General features: G+C 35.5%; 1 protein-coding gene across 3 annotated transcripts in view; it reads left to right on the top strand.

Moving 5' to 3' along the window:
• The first annotated feature begins 608 nt into the window (after positions 1-608).
• LOC110459310 (oxysterol-binding protein-related protein 3-like) overlaps positions 609-16108 on the top strand; it is a 71583-nt gene continuing 56083 nt past the window's right edge. For 2 of the 3 annotated variants that reach the window (XM_021511501.1, XM_021511499.1), the window contains exon 1: positions 609-738. The gene's annotated coding sequence lies outside the window, so the exon portion shown is untranslated. Of the gene's footprint in view, positions 739-845; positions 1140-16108 lie in introns of those variants that run through there. The other variant, XM_021511500.1, reaches the window with a different exon arrangement.

The raw sequence follows: 16108 nt of genomic DNA, 5'->3' as shown, positions 1-16108 counted from the left end.
TTTCATACTTACTAATAAAAGCTACTATCTTATGATCTATTTTTCTTTTGAAATATTGAAAAACGAAAAATGTCCTAAAGGGGTGTGATTACGAGTTTTTGCGGGCTGATACGGAGAGGGCTGATACTGGTTTTCGGGTGTGATACGGCGGGGCTGATACAGGTTTTGGGGTGTGATACGGAGAGGGCTGATATGGGTTAATTAGAGCAACCCATATGTATCGCATATACTAAACAACCCGTATTTATTAGTAAGTATGTAATAAATGTTCCTAATGTCAGGTAGCAGTAGTATTAATATCTGTAAATAATTAATGATTTTGGGCGTTTTTGGGTAAATCGTGCTGCCGATGAAATACTATGTTTAACAAAATGAAAATGAAAATATTTAGGCCTGTAAAGTTAAGCATTATTTTTCATAATGTTTATTTAATTAAGTTTATTTAATTTTTGATTAATACTAAGAGACATTAAATCCTATATATTCCATTAGGACTATGCCATTACTAATTATATTGTGTGTATTTGTATCCTATTCCTTTTTTTGTGTAAAAAAGATGTAAGATTATGTGGGCGGTGAAAGGGGAGATAACTCTTCTTCAATTCACGCATTTGGAAAAAAACATGGCTGCCGTTGACTATCTTCGCTAAGGCCTATGACAGCAGCCTACAGCTGGCAGTAGGATTTTGCAGCAGACGATCAGTAATCTTTTCTCGTGATTCCATACGAGGATTAATTGTAAGTATACATATTTTAAACAGAACAGTATGATGTTTTGTAAAAGAATCGGGACATGTTTACTGGGAGTGCTAAACTTCATTGAAGTTTGCCGACTCACAGGGAGCAGGGACACACTATGGTGAGGTCAGTCCACGTTACACGTTACAGCTTATTTGTGATGGCAAATTGCTTTGTCACTTGAGTGGCTAGTCTTTTATATGTCACAGTGATGAGTCATGATCATCTTGTATAATAACTTCGATGTGTACAGTTGTTGATTGATCAGGAAATGAACACGACAGCAAGTTGTGAACGGTTTCGTCGTAATCAACAGTTGGCAAGACATTACAATAACATCATGAAAGTCAAGACTGATGTTTATGAGTTCGCTGTATTGGATGTATTTATATCCTATCTGTGTGAGTAATCACTGAAAATAGCTTTTTTATTTAACTTAAGCTTGTAAGCTAAATTAATTCCTTCAGACATGCACACCTGCCTCAGGCGCAGGGACCATGTTTTACCATACTGTTTGTTGACAGCTGTGTCTGTAGTGTAGGGTGTAGTAAAACCTATATATTACACCATATTTCTAAAGCTTTCCAGATATTCTGGTTACACAGGTAGTTTATGTAGGCTAATGATACACACTCACACATATTAGATATACATAAAAGTGGTGTTTGCTGCAAGGTCAAATTGTATGATTAATTAATTTTGTATTCAAATATTATTTTTATATGCATGGTGGTACATAATTATAAGGACTATTATGATTACACTATCAGTAATTAGCATTTCTAAAAAGATGAAAACAACCTAAAGTCTTATAATATACTGCTTTAGTATTTACCTTAAATGGTGGAACATTTCTGGTACATAAACACAACACAAATATATAGGTCTACATGATCTCCAATATGATGAAGTAGGTCAATTTTTGACTCAATTACCAGGTAGAAGTAGAAGAATCATGCAGTTGGCTTAGCCAACACAATATTTGAAAAACAGAGGACCTTTTCAAGGATCGATTGATGCTTTCCATTCAGTGGGTGGCATCAATGCTTTGCAAATGATTTGTCTTGTTTTAACCAATATGATTAATACTAGTACACAGACATCCATGTCTATATCAGTAAAACATTGCTGGTCATCATAGAGATAATCACTGGGTTTTTTTAAAACGAAGATAGCAATATATGACTATAAATGTAATCTATCTTGCACTAATTGTGAAACAAATTATATAAACTTATATAGACATTAATTAATCAAACTTGCTAACCCAGACAGAAGCTTGTTGGGGGGTCTTGATGTGGGAGGAAACCCAAAATATCATTAAAACATGTTTGGTCAGATGGGCAACCTCATACCTTTTCATTTCATATTGGGAAATCAATGCAAACTTGGCTGTCTTGGTGAAAGGCGGGGGCTGCACTATGATGTCTAAATTAATAGAGAGCTATACTAATGTCTGGATTAATTGAGAGCTATAGTGATGTCTGGATAAATGAGAACTATAGTGATGTGACTAAGGATTATAATTAATGGAGAGCTATATATTGATGGCAAGATAAATGAGAACTACAGTGATGTAAGGATTATAATTAATGGAGAGCTATAATGATGTCTGGATTAATGGGGAGCTATACTGATGTCTGGATTAATAAGGAGCTATATATACTGATGTCTGGATTAATGGGGAGCTATAATGGTGTCTGGATTAATGGGGAGCTATACTGATGTCTGGATTCATGGAGAGCTTTACTGATGTCTGGATTAATGGGGAGCTATACTGATGTCTGAATTAATGGGGAACTATACTGATGTCTAGATTAATGGAGAGCTTTACTGATGTCGGGATTAATGGAGCTATACTGATGTCTGGATTAATGGGGAGCTTTACTGATGTCTGGATTAATAGGGAGCTATACTGATATACGAATTAATGGGGAGCTATACTGATATACGAATTAATGGATAGCTATACTAATGTCTGGATTAATGGAGAGCTATACTAATGTCTGGATTAATGGAGAGCTATACTAATGTCTGGATTAAGGGAGAGCTACATATTGATGTCTGGAAAGATGACAGCTAGAATAATGATATTGATGACAAATGGATAACTCTCTTTTCCATGTTTCTGTGCATTTGCCTTTGATGTTTACAGGTATGAATGTAGATGTAATCAGAGAATTGTTTTCCTTTAGAAAAGAGTTGCTTTTTGTCATAATATGGCAACTATCTCTCATAATATGATCAGCTAAAGTGGAGATGAATACATATATAATACAGTACAATTCCACCGGGATCTGACTGCATGTTGTGTACTGTTCATGGTGGTGTATACACACTTATTGATTTTATTCTGACTGTATAAATCAATGGACCATGTAGACTTGATGTGATCCTCACAGTGTATGATGTTGGTAAACTGACCCTATATATATATATTGACATTTGAACCTCTCTGACCTGTCAATTTATAGCGCTGGAGATATGAGTTGATACTTTCATTACGTCTCAACACATTATACGATGGCCCTTGGATAGAAAATGTGGGCACTCATTCTACCATATATAATACTACAGTAATAAACTTGATGGTAGCTGTCTGTTGAGACTATATGGAGCTAGGGTATAGTCAAAGGATCTAGACCCATTGTCTGTATGACTTTCAGGATATAGGTGGTGTGAACTGTGAAAAAACAGTTGCCTCAGATTCACAATATATAGATTACCTGGATATGTATGAGAAAAAACGTTACTGTACATACAGGTACATGTAAATTACTGAAGAAGGTGTAGGTACGTGAACTGCAAGAGTTATGGTGATACAGATGATCATAAAGGTGCTTTCATGTGATCTACAAGAGTCATGGTGATACAGATGATCATGAAGGTGTTTTTCATGTGGACTACAAGAGTCTTGGTGATACAGATGATCATGAAGGTGCTTTTCATGTGAACTACAAGAGTCATGGTGATTCAGATGATCATGAAGGTGCTTTCATGTGAACTGCAAGAGTCATGGTGATACAGATGATCATAAAGGTGCTTTCATGTGAACTACAAGAGTCATGTTGATACAGATGATCATAAAGGTGCTTTTCATGTGAACTACAAGAGTCCTGATGATACAGACAATCATAATCAAATATAAAGGTGCTTTGTTTTATTTTCCTATAAAATTACTATCCCAAATGATTTGAATATTTCCATTGCTTGCTGTCAGCTGTATAATCAGTATTACATGTGGGGATTTCATTTTGGTGTATTCCTTGCCTTCAGATTTTGTGCAAATTTAACTGTACCCAGCACAATTTTATGACAGTATTATAATCTCGATGAAAACTGACACACGCAAAATGAATAGACCTGTTTACCTGCTGTCTGATGAAATGTGTAAACAAACAAAAATGATTTCAGACCCTTGACCCAACAGGATTATGGTAACATTTACAATGCACCAGGCAAGTAAACCTGCTAGAATCCTTTAGAACGGGTTTACCTGTACAGAAATAGCCTGTTACCCCAAAAGCATGGTTGCCAATTAACCCTCCCAATTTTGGAACTTTGAATTAAGTGTTTTCAAAAAGTGAATTTGTTTAACTGTTCCTAAATTCTATAAGATCTATTGATTTCATCTGAAAGAACAACTCAAAATATGTCATATTAAAGAGTTATTGTGTCTCTAGTGGGTGTAATTACATACATTATATTTATGTTTTAATTTTGAGCCTGCAGAATCTCCCCCTATTGAAATTTCAAAAAGTTTGCAAGTACGGTCTTGTTTTATATTGATTTGTGTACGACCACCTCATGTGTGCAATCTGGAGTTATGGTATATGCAAAAGTTTGCTAGGCATCGTTCACAAAACTTTATCACTGCAAAATTAAATTGAAACTGGAAGTAGCCCATCCTATTTTCTGTTATCCTTGAATTATACATATATTATAGCCCCTGTACTTTTGAGAATTGCTGTAAATTCCCTGTGCTAACACTAAATTATTGGGATAGCCTTGAGTACCAGCTTTATTGCTGGGTTTACAGCTTCAGTAATTTCTGCAACGGTGGCATGGTCCTCGATCATTCTTTAGAAGTGGATGATATCATACAAGTAGCTAATAGCTGGATAGTTTTGTCTCCGAGGAGACAATGCACAGACAATTGAACTTTACGTCTCTTCGCTGTTGTGTTATAAACCGTCATATTAATGATGGGAAAAGTTATGTGTTCAAACGTTTGGCATCAATACTGATGTAACAACACGACAGAGTTGTAGCTTTTTTATGTCTCTTGAAAGGAAGGATGTAAATGTTAATATCCCAGGCTTAAGTACAAGGACAAATTACCACACTGATACCAATAATAGTTTGACTGATTATTAGAACAGGCTACATCATAATACAGAGTATCGGGGATTATTGAGATAACAGCAATCTAATTAAAATCTGATCTTCGCATCGCTCACATTTACTAATATGTCGTTCCCACACAACATATCAGTGAACGGGAGCAATGCGATAATCTAATTTTAATCAGATTGAGATTACAGTATTCATGATCAGTGCCAACAAAAGCATATATTCACAAAATTTCAACTTGCTATATCACTGCAGAATAGACAGTGTTAAAAAGTGAAATCACCGACTTAAGTAAAACAAAACGCCAATTTCAAAACCTTGGGGAAACACTGTTACCAGTATTTGAAACACAGAATTCATAGGTTTTTGGTTCACGATAAAAGCCTTAATTGATTGAGCTGTCCCGTGGAAAGGTTGATGTCACCCCTGAGATCTGCATGACAATTTGTTGTATATTATTTGGTCCAGTGGTACCGTGCTATATGTGAGATATACAAACAAGGCATCAAAGGGATGAATGGGTCCATTGCACTTCGGCAGAAATAACTCTGAAATGAATTAAAGCTGTGAAGGTGTTCAGTATTAAGGTAAAACGGCAGGATTCCAGCTGGGCCGTTTTCGCTAAAATGGTTGAACTGGTCGGACCATAATCTTTCTCAACTCCCAGTGGAGCATACAACCGGAGCTGCCATTTCGGCGCTAACAGCTAGCATTCAACAATTCTAGCAATGCACAAACATGTGCTCATTTACAGCTGAGTAGACTGGAATAAGCATAGTAAAGTATCTTAAGTATCTTGCTCAAAGATACAACACCGTGCCGTTGAGTGACTCGAACCCGCAACCCTTCGGTCACCACCCCGGCCTCCTACCGTGCCTTAACAGTAACATGTCAAGCTTAGCAATGTTGTGATTCATATAAAAAAAATTTTTTTTGTGGGTGGTCGATCAGGATGTGGTTATACAGGTCTTGGTTTGGGGAATTATAAAAAGCTTTGATAGATTTCTCTTCCAATGCTGGTTAGAGAGTACTTCCATATCTTCGAACTTGCATGGTGCTATCCATTGGTCGTCCACAGACGAGGCTTATATAGTACCTGTGGGTCTTTTGCATCAGAAACACCTTAATCAGATATATATTCATTGGCATGTAATTACTAATTTTAGCTGTAAAGTTAAATATTCTAATCACAATATGAATGTTAGTTCTATCATTGTTAAAAATTTTAATAACAGAATTTACAAGCACTACCGCACAGTTTCTGCATTTATGAATCCTAAAAAATGATTTCTGGTCTGGAAGGTGAGTGTAATAGATTGATTAGGCCCACTTTTGACCACTGGTTGGTTGGTTGGTTGGTTGGTTGGCTGAGGTGTTTTACACCTACACTTCACTGACAAAGCCGGTGTTCGGTCGATGTGAGGGGGGGGACATGTTGCCGCTTCAAAAATCCTGCCCATCCAGGTCACACTCTAAGGTCGGTCAGCTCCTCAGATGCGGACAGGCTGTCACAGCGGCTGTCATACGCGGATCTACGTCCTAATTAGTGTATAGTCCCGCTGCCCTCCTATGTTTTGACCACTGTACAATGTAGCCATAAATATTGGGGATTTGTAACGGCATTCAGCTACACATATATAATATGGCATGAACTTTGGATAGAGTTCAATGACTTATAGGCATTCAGGTGATCAATCAAAGGATAGGCCTTGCTGATTAAGTCCCTGTCAGAGTTCTTCACCAACTAACTAATGTAAATCTCTAAATTGATAGAGAAGGTATACTTGCCAACTTTTTGAAATTTCCCTGGGGGAGATTATATAATTACACGTTCTAAGAATAAAAAGCATAAATTTAATTAAGGGAATGTACACCTTAGAGAAAAAATAACACTTTTAAATGGCATTTTTTGAGCTGTTCTTTCAGATGAAATCATAAGATAAATAAAATAAGACAAATGCTTAATGTTAGGGCGCGAAATTCGGAGTCTCCCTCCTAAATAGGGAGAGTTGGCAAGTATGAAAAGGCAATAGGTCTATGAGATACAGATTTCTTATAAACCTACTAAAATTTTGATAGACTAGATCTTGACCTGGACATTTTTACTTAAATACAGAAGTTTTCAATAAAAAGTATGTGTACTAACTAGTACAGTGGACTCTTGAAGTTCTCTCACTACTATACTTATCCCTGAATCGAAATACAATCTTTTTGTAGCTAATATGTTGTATGTTTTGCAAAATCGACGGAAAATAGATATTCTTGTATCTTGCACATAGACATCACAGGAAATAACTTCACCGACAACGTGGTCGATGAAGTCAATTATTCCTGTAGACCTACATTGTTTTTCATTGTGATTGTCTATGGCCATGGGTTTACCGTTAAGTTCAAGCACCTATGATAATACTGATGTAATAGCTATAGCACTGTAATTGCATTAAAAGAGTAATATTTATTGACATTTTATGATGAAAATATGTTAACTGAAATAAAATGAACAAATTTTGGAGAATTTTGGAGACGATATTGAAAAGTAAGACTTAAAATGTAGATAAGTAAAGCTCTCAAAGTTATTATTGGTCGAAGTCTGTATAAAGTTATAATGTGGAGTAAAGTTGTATACAGTTATACATTCTCTGGAGGAAGTCAACAAAATTGAGAAAATGACAATACAACTTTTTGTATTGTATAAAACCTCAGAATTAAAAAAAAAAGGATTAACCCTTTCACCCCTATGTAACTTTAATAGACTCTACCATGCAATGATTTGGATGAGCCCATTATGGTCTACAGTGGTGTAAGGGTTAAAGGCATAAAGATGAGCGCAGATTTGTCTCGGCAAAAATCTAGTTGGGTTCAACTTAAGTTTGAATTAAATCACTCGAATTAAAAAACATCCCGGCTTTTTAAATCACTCGCCAACTTCCGCAACTCAGGTAAAATAGATAAAACCAGGAGAAGAGTGTGAACAAAGTTCATACACTACAGCGATATTTTGATGTAGGGTGTATCAAAGTCTAGTAGAAGTATTAAAAAGGTTAGGCGTTTAAAAGACATCATGTGGAGATATCTGTATGTTGTCATCAACATTGATAAAAGTGGATTTCAAATGTATATAAACACATACCATATTTACCTTGTCAAACCTGTTTGGAGCGTATGTATATTGAAATGATGTTTGTATAGAAAACTGAAAGAAAAGTGAAAAATCCAAATTATGAAATACTATTTAGTACACTCTTTGTAAAATTTAAAGATGACTTGATAAGAAAACATTAAACTGCAGCTTATAATCATAGGTTATCTACGAGAAATAGATAGGGCGGGGGCGTTTACTTAAGTAATTCTGTTTTCCTTCACTGTAGAAATAATAGGACAAGTCCAGGGTCGGTCACCTGTATTATATGTATACATGTACGTCACCTGTATACATGTGCCTGAATGTGATATTATATAGGTGCCAGGATGTGTTGAAATATCATTTGATTTTTTTTCTCACACCTTTCAGCGTTTTGTAGGACTCCATTACAGGTGTGTGATGTTAGACAGTGTCAATACAAAATGTCTGTGATCAGTTTGCTAGATGAGCAATGATTTTTGTTTTCTGGTCAATGAAATAATAATTATTGAGTTTGTACTGCACCCATATCAATTCATAAATAGAGGATCTTGCATGAGTGTCCATGTCATATTGAATTTACTAGACAAGTTCAATAATTTGATATGGCACGAGCCTTGATGGGCGAGTGTTTGTCATATCAATTTATTGAATGAGTTTAATGACTTCCAGTGTTCTCCCCAGGCTGTTTTTGCAGCATGGCACCATGCTCCTATAATTTCTTGCCATGCTGCTATCCTAGATCTCATCTGCTATATATTCATAGTAAATCTAAAGTTACCACGCTGCTTTTATTTTATTTTACATAGAGTGCTGCTTAAACAGAAATATTGAAATACCATGCTTCTTTCAAAACATTCTGGGGAGAACACTGACTTCAGTATGACATGAATGGGAGTGTAAGATTCTATTTTTCACATAATCATAATTTGAAAAAAAATGAAGATGCAAACACAATTATGTGTTATCAGCTGGATCTATATTTACATCAAAAACCAAAGTACTCTGCATGCGCAAATTAATACCAGTTTATTTTTTCTTGATAATAAAGAGTTTGATTGCAGTAAGAAAATAATAATTTCTAATTCATTTAAAATAATAGTAAATGTACCATGTTACATAGTGAATAAAAGTAGTACTCGTAGTGGTGTAGGAATATGATCTCACTGTTTCGACCAATCGCAGCACCTTTAGGTTTTATTACACATGTCTGTAATACCATATTTGTGACATGGCCATGTGACGTAGTAAAATGGGTCAGTTATTTGATAAAAAAAATCTAAAAGCATTTACACTAAAAAAAATTGGAAAAACAAAAAACAAAACAAAAAGCAAGGAAAATGTAAGTGAAATTTGAACCAATTAAATTATTGTGGATATATTTTGAGTATTCAAGCATGATGTTTTGTAGAAATTCATTGAAGAAAATATATGTGGTACTGTATTGTTTTAATCAGTTAAGCAATTTACAATATGACACTGTAAATCAGTCAGCTTACAGGTGGTACTAATGCTGATTGTGGGATATAACAAAATAATTGACCTACTGTATCTTCGCCCTTTCACCCCTATGTAACTTTAATAAATCCTACCATGCATTGATCTGGGTAAGTCCATTGTGGTCTATAGTGGCGAAAGGTTCCTGTACCACCTGTGGTACCTGTCATGATGTATGCTGACAAATCCAGGAAAATGTGTTGTTTACTTATGATCTCTATTTCTATTGGGCTAAAATCCTTAGCTTGCACAACACTCAATCTCCATTCTAGACAGTGGTAAATGTATGTTTGTGCAGTAATCACATGTGTAAATATAGATTCTCTATTATGCCCCACTTCAGCAATCCTCAGCAAAGTCCGGAAGCTTTCAGATTTAATCCATAACTCAACACAAGCCAAATATGAAGAAGAGAAAATTAATTGCACTGTTTCATATAATCAGCTCTCTAAAAAAAAATCACAAAGACATTAGATATGGGAAGGGGAAATTTTGGATCATGGTTTTGGGTTTTCCGTTAAAAGGCGAAATATTTGATATGGAAATTCCTGATCATGTTTTGCTCTAAATTAATACAAAATGTTAAACGTCTCAATACCTCTCCTAAAACAAAGCAGCTCCAGAACAGACTTCAGCATGTTTCGGCGAGTATTTTATAGATCTGGAGCAATGCTTTAATTCTTTAGCCAGGATGCTGCCTGTAACAATTCTATAGAGCTCCCTAAAGACTACACATGTACACCTTATCAGTAAACCAGAGGGTTTACAGGGGAGGTTGGCACCATGGGTGGGTTGGATTACAGATCACCCTCCACCCCAGCAGGGAGAGTTTTACAACTAGAAGTCTCTAAAACAACTAAAACGAAACAAGCCAAGATTTTTTTGTGCTGATGTTCCTCCAGATCATGCACTGCCAAGTACAGTAAAACGACTCTAGTTTTCCCTGTAAAACTACGCTATTCAACGAGCCGAACTATTTACGGGACTCACCGGCATATACACAGCCTGTTCATTGATCAAGAGGCATTGCATCACACAATGGTAGCATTAGTTGTAAAAACAGGGAGAGGCTTCGCACGGAAGGTGTTGTGGTGAGGCTTCATTTGTGAGTAAGGTGTTAGCCATCGTTGGCCCGTTTGTTAGTAGGATTATTGCTCTGACAAAGTGCTAAAAAACACTCCCTTCTGTAAAAAAAATCCTGTTTTAGACTCTGTTCACAGGGATGGATCATCCTTTTAATGCGATTTCCAGCAGGATTACAACTGTGTGACACGAGGGATTTTAACATTCTAAATATACAGAAGCATGCATGTATCAAGCGGCATTATCTTAAAGTCCATTTGTGTTTCAAGTGAAACAGTCGGTGGGAATCTATTGCGGGGACAATGAAACAGTTTGAAATTTGTTGTCTATGTCGTGACTGAGTCAATCTTGTGAGATAAAATCATGTATGGTGTAAAAAAGTAGGAATTTAGTATAGAAATATTTAGAGTGTCCCGTATATATACACAAATATTGAAAATGATCATAAAAAGTATGGTATTTGTTTTAGTATATAGTGTTATCGGTTCTACATATATCATCAGAATTCAAGTATACGGTTCATGATGCACATATCTTCTTTTCACGCTTGGAATATTCCATGACACAATCAAAGGCACACATGTACATTTAGCTTTTTTTCTGGTTTCAAATAGAAAATCTGACCAATTGCTTGGCATATATATCTGTTCTTTGAAGGTTGTAAGAGAGGCGCGCGAGCATCTCTCAGTTTCGATAATATAAAATGAGAAATAATTGCCCGCGTTTTATATTTTTTCCTTAAAATCTTCAACACTGGGTTCAGGGTTGAGAATTTACAGGTGAAAAGAATATTTCTGATTCTGTTTCAGTAAGTGAAATCTCAAATGGGTATGTCAGTTCAATACAGTTTGGCATATCGGTACACATTTGTAAAACTGTGTAGATTTTTCTTAACAAAATTTTTGGAGTAAGGCTGGGAACTTAATTTGGAATTTGGAAAAAAAAATCAATTTCCTTAAAATTGTGAATTTTAACTCATTCTTTCAATTGATTGTTTTGTATAAATAGTGATAACATTTTAAAGAAAAATGATATATCCTTTTTTATCCATTTGTATTTTTTTTTATTTGTAAACAACTTGTAAAAATTTTGAAACCTTCATTTGTTTTGGACAAAATTGAATCATGGAAAATACATGTTATTTCCCATGATAATTAATTGGACAGGATTTTTGCCCTAAGTTGTACCTAAAACAACCATTGAGACACCAGGGGAATTTTCTAGGTGGCAAATTTGTTACGGTTTAAAGTACACATAAATGTTTTTTATACACTATATCATATACAGAGCCTGGCTAACACACCACAAGAAGCTGCTGGGTCAGATTGGCTTTATTGCTTGTATGGATTCATTATATATTTAGACTCAATTTTCTGAGATGTTTATATTCTTATATTGGGGTCTAGCCAATATTTATAATTGCACTACTCATTTTATGCATGTACACATATTGGTTTATATCAGTTCAAAACAAATCTGCGTTGGAACAATAGCTTCTCTGCTATAAATCTGTCTGCTATTATCTCATTGGAGACTTCTCTCCTCGTTAGTAAAAAGTTGCACGGATAAGAATCATCTATCATACTTGGAAAAAGTTGCACAGTTAAGAATCATCTATCATACTTGTTCTACAACAGATTAGGAAAATAATTGCACGGTTAAGAATGATCTGTCATACTTGTATTACAACAGATTGAGTTACTGCAAAAATTAGTTTGAGGGTATGTGTGAATGAATTATAGGGAAAGTGAAAGTAAAGCTAGGTATTGATAATTGATTAGTGTATTGTTCGACACAGGGGCCAGTTATCTCATTAACTCATTCAAAGTACACCTCTTTAATTCTGGACTACTTGTCAAAGCATTGTCAGTTTAATTAACCGAGATCATTTGTTTGAATGGTCATTTCTGGTAATTTGAATGTTTTAATTTCAGTCAGATACAGAGCTTTCAATGTTATCAAAGAGGTCATACATAAAAATTACAAAATTATAATAAAAATTCAGTAATATCACTATAAACCCTGTCACCACTGTAGACCATAATGGACTCATCCATATCAATGCATGGTAGAGTCTGCTAAAGTTACATAGGGGTGAAAGGCTTAACCAGATAACCAGCATTCAGAAGACAGAATTAGCAACACAAATACTTTCCAAAACTAACTCGTACAACTTAACTCATTCACACCTGAAATTTTGTAATGAACTATTCCAACCTTTGAATTAGAAGAGTTGAAATGTGACTTCAGGGGTGAATTAATTAAAAGTAATTTTGACAGCTAGTCCTAATTGGGTCTAGCTGTTCAAAGCCAGCTCATCGCATGACGAGTTGTGAATTTAATCAATTTGGCATTTTTTGAGAAATGTCTTCAAACTCACCAACTCTTTTGTGTTTAATGTATTTTGAACCCAGGTTTGCGTACACTTTTAGTTTTAAACCTCAATATCTTAAACCTTTTTCTTTTGTTCAACAAAAATGTGCATGAGAAGTTTCCACTACCACTTGAGCTGATCATGTATTGAATGTTTTGGTCCACTGGCCTTTTCTGAAGTCAGTGGATCATAAACATGACTGCATTGAGTTAGACGAATTCCATATCTGATGTAATTGATGTCTGCAGTAAGCTTTGATGCATGGACAGTTGCTGTTTTTCTGTTCCCACTTACGGTAGAGTGTTATTGATCATGCGTCAACAATTCCCTCACTGAGTCAGTCAAGCGTTTGCATCGTATGCTGCATCACAATTGTGCATGTAACTTGGCATCTGTGGAATTGTGCATTTCAGTTCCAAAAACTTTCAGGCGATTATTTGCGAGAATGATTCCCATATCGCAGTCGTTAAAACATCAACATATTTTGTTCGGTGCCGAGTTGCGTGTTTGTCGAGTGTTTAACAGCTCGGTACTCCGTGTCTTGGGAACTGGTTAAAATGATGGATATATACAAGTTTATGATGAGTAGTTTCCAGATATCTAAATATAGGTTTGGATTGGTGATATATATAAATATATAAATATATAAACCACAGCTATATCATTTAAACCATGAAGAGTATGTGTTTGTACAGGCTTAATGGCAGGTAATTGGATCTTATTTCTTAAATAATTGATTGACAAATGTGATCATGTCCATTAGTGATAATAAACTGGAAACTCCGGTCCTGGAGATGTCCTGATGAATGAATTGGATGTCCAGATCTGTTTATATAACCGTGAGAGCTTTGTATCTATAGGCCGACTAAAGTTTGTACAGACCCTTATCAAGGTAATTATAGCGCTGGTACTTTTGAATGGTGGTCCGATAGACACCATATATCTGGTCTACATTATTAACTGTTACTCAGTGTAATCCAGAATGATCGATAGATTCTTCAAAGCCACAGGCAGGTTACATGTATATTTAGGTTAAATAAATTGACTGAAATAGATTAAAGATTTTGATTTTGTGAACAAAAACATGTGTCCCATTATTAGCCAATATTCTTTTCCCTTCACTTGCAAAGTAAACTTACCTGAAAAAGTGAGATAACAATGTACCTTAAATATGTCTAGGTTATTAGGGAATGCCTATACTACCGGTAGTGAATTATAAGATACATATATATATATATGTTTAAATTTCAAGTATAAAATTATGACGTAACAAGTACAGTACCCTAAAAGTTCAAAAGGTACAGCTGGAAAGTTTGCACTTATTTGACCTTCAACCTTGAGGTCAAGGTCACAGCAACCTAATGACAGTGCACTGTACATCAACTGTAGATGATGCAGTTTTACAACGAAATTCATTAAGATACCTTTATGGACCAGACTAAATGTTACTGAAATGGATGCATTTATTTGACCTTTGAGGTCAAGGTCACAACGACCTAATGACTGCACTACACAATGTCTATGGGTGATGCTGGTATACTGCAAGTTCCATCAAGATATCTATGAAAGTTTAAAAAGTATGGCGGGATAATTAAGAAATTACTAGAAGAACCAAAAAAAGAGGAACTTATACTAAAGCAGTGTCTTCCTTCTTTTGAAGGGGGAGGGGGGGGGGGGCAAAATGATATTAATAGTCTTTATAGCTTTATCAGGCCAATCTTCAAACTTATTGTTTGATCAATGTGTATTATGTTGGGACATTGGTTCAATAGTCCTTTACGATGTGGTGTGATAATGCAGGCCCAGTGGACATCCTCTTTTTCATGTGACGATACAGGCCCATCAAACCATTATCCTGAAACAGCCTACATGGTTGTGGAATTGAATTGGTGAACATTCTATTGATTTCTCATTGATCTGTTCCAGGTATAAAAGGGTTTGTGTATATAGCGCAGTGGCCAAACGTGTTTAACTGCAGAATTGCTTGTTCTTGAAACAAATGCTCGTCGTTTGCTGCTTTTACTCTAGCTAGCCAAAGCATACAAACTATTTCTCAGCACTATTTGTCCGTATCTGAGTGATTTCAACATAGCTGGGTTCACTGGTACATTTTCTGGAAATGCATACCCAGGAAATCCTCACCAGAGGAGCCTAGTGTTAGTCTTGACTTTATTGAGAGGGAAAAACTGCAATCTGACTGCTGCAAATAAGTTTTCAAAAATGAGACCAGCTGCATTGGTTAATGTTATGAATGAAGTTAAACATTCGAAATAACTGAAAATTCTGTTTGGTTACCATGGTTACTAATTGTTCTATCAGGAGTACTGATGTATAGGGGAATTTCTGATACCTATAAGTCAGTCATATAGTTTCATACTATAGTTGTTTGATAGTAAAAATCTAGGGATTTCTGATGTTAAACCGAATCAATCCACCCTCCAGTATTCTGATAAATACTTAAGAAAAAGGTACCAATTTACAGCCTCTAAACTAGCATCTGTTTTGTGATATTTAGTGAAAACATTAACTTGGTGATCGATTTTTCACTTGTAAATAAATATAAGAACATTTAATCAAGATTTTTGTATATTGGAAGATTTGTATATATCTTAATAGATTTGTAATATAAGTATATAAATCTTAATGGGCTGTCATTATCCTGTAGCGAGATTGTTTGCCATGATTTCTGCCGATGCCGAAAGTATGTCAGTGGTCGTAATTACAATAGGTTTGCCTTTTTATTTTGTTGAAACATTCCAGAAGAACGTTACCAATGTTATTTAATAATGTAAGTACAGGAAGATTTCCAAATAGGCGCCACAGTGGCCGAGTTTGAGGCCTATGTTGGGCAGTCGCCAGGTAGAGGCCCTTGGTCAGTGGTTTTTCTCCAGGAACTCTGGCTTCCTCCACCACCAAAACCTGGCACGTCCTTAAATGACCAT

The sequence above is a fragment of the Mizuhopecten yessoensis genome, unplaced genomic scaffold, assembly GCF_002113885.1.
Source record: "Mizuhopecten yessoensis strain PY_sf001 unplaced genomic scaffold, ASM211388v2 scaffold10033, whole genome shotgun sequence".
Classification (NCBI taxonomy): Eukaryota; Metazoa; Mollusca; class Bivalvia; order Pectinida; family Pectinidae; genus Mizuhopecten; species Mizuhopecten yessoensis.
This window is presented reverse-complemented; position numbering and strand designations above follow the sequence as displayed.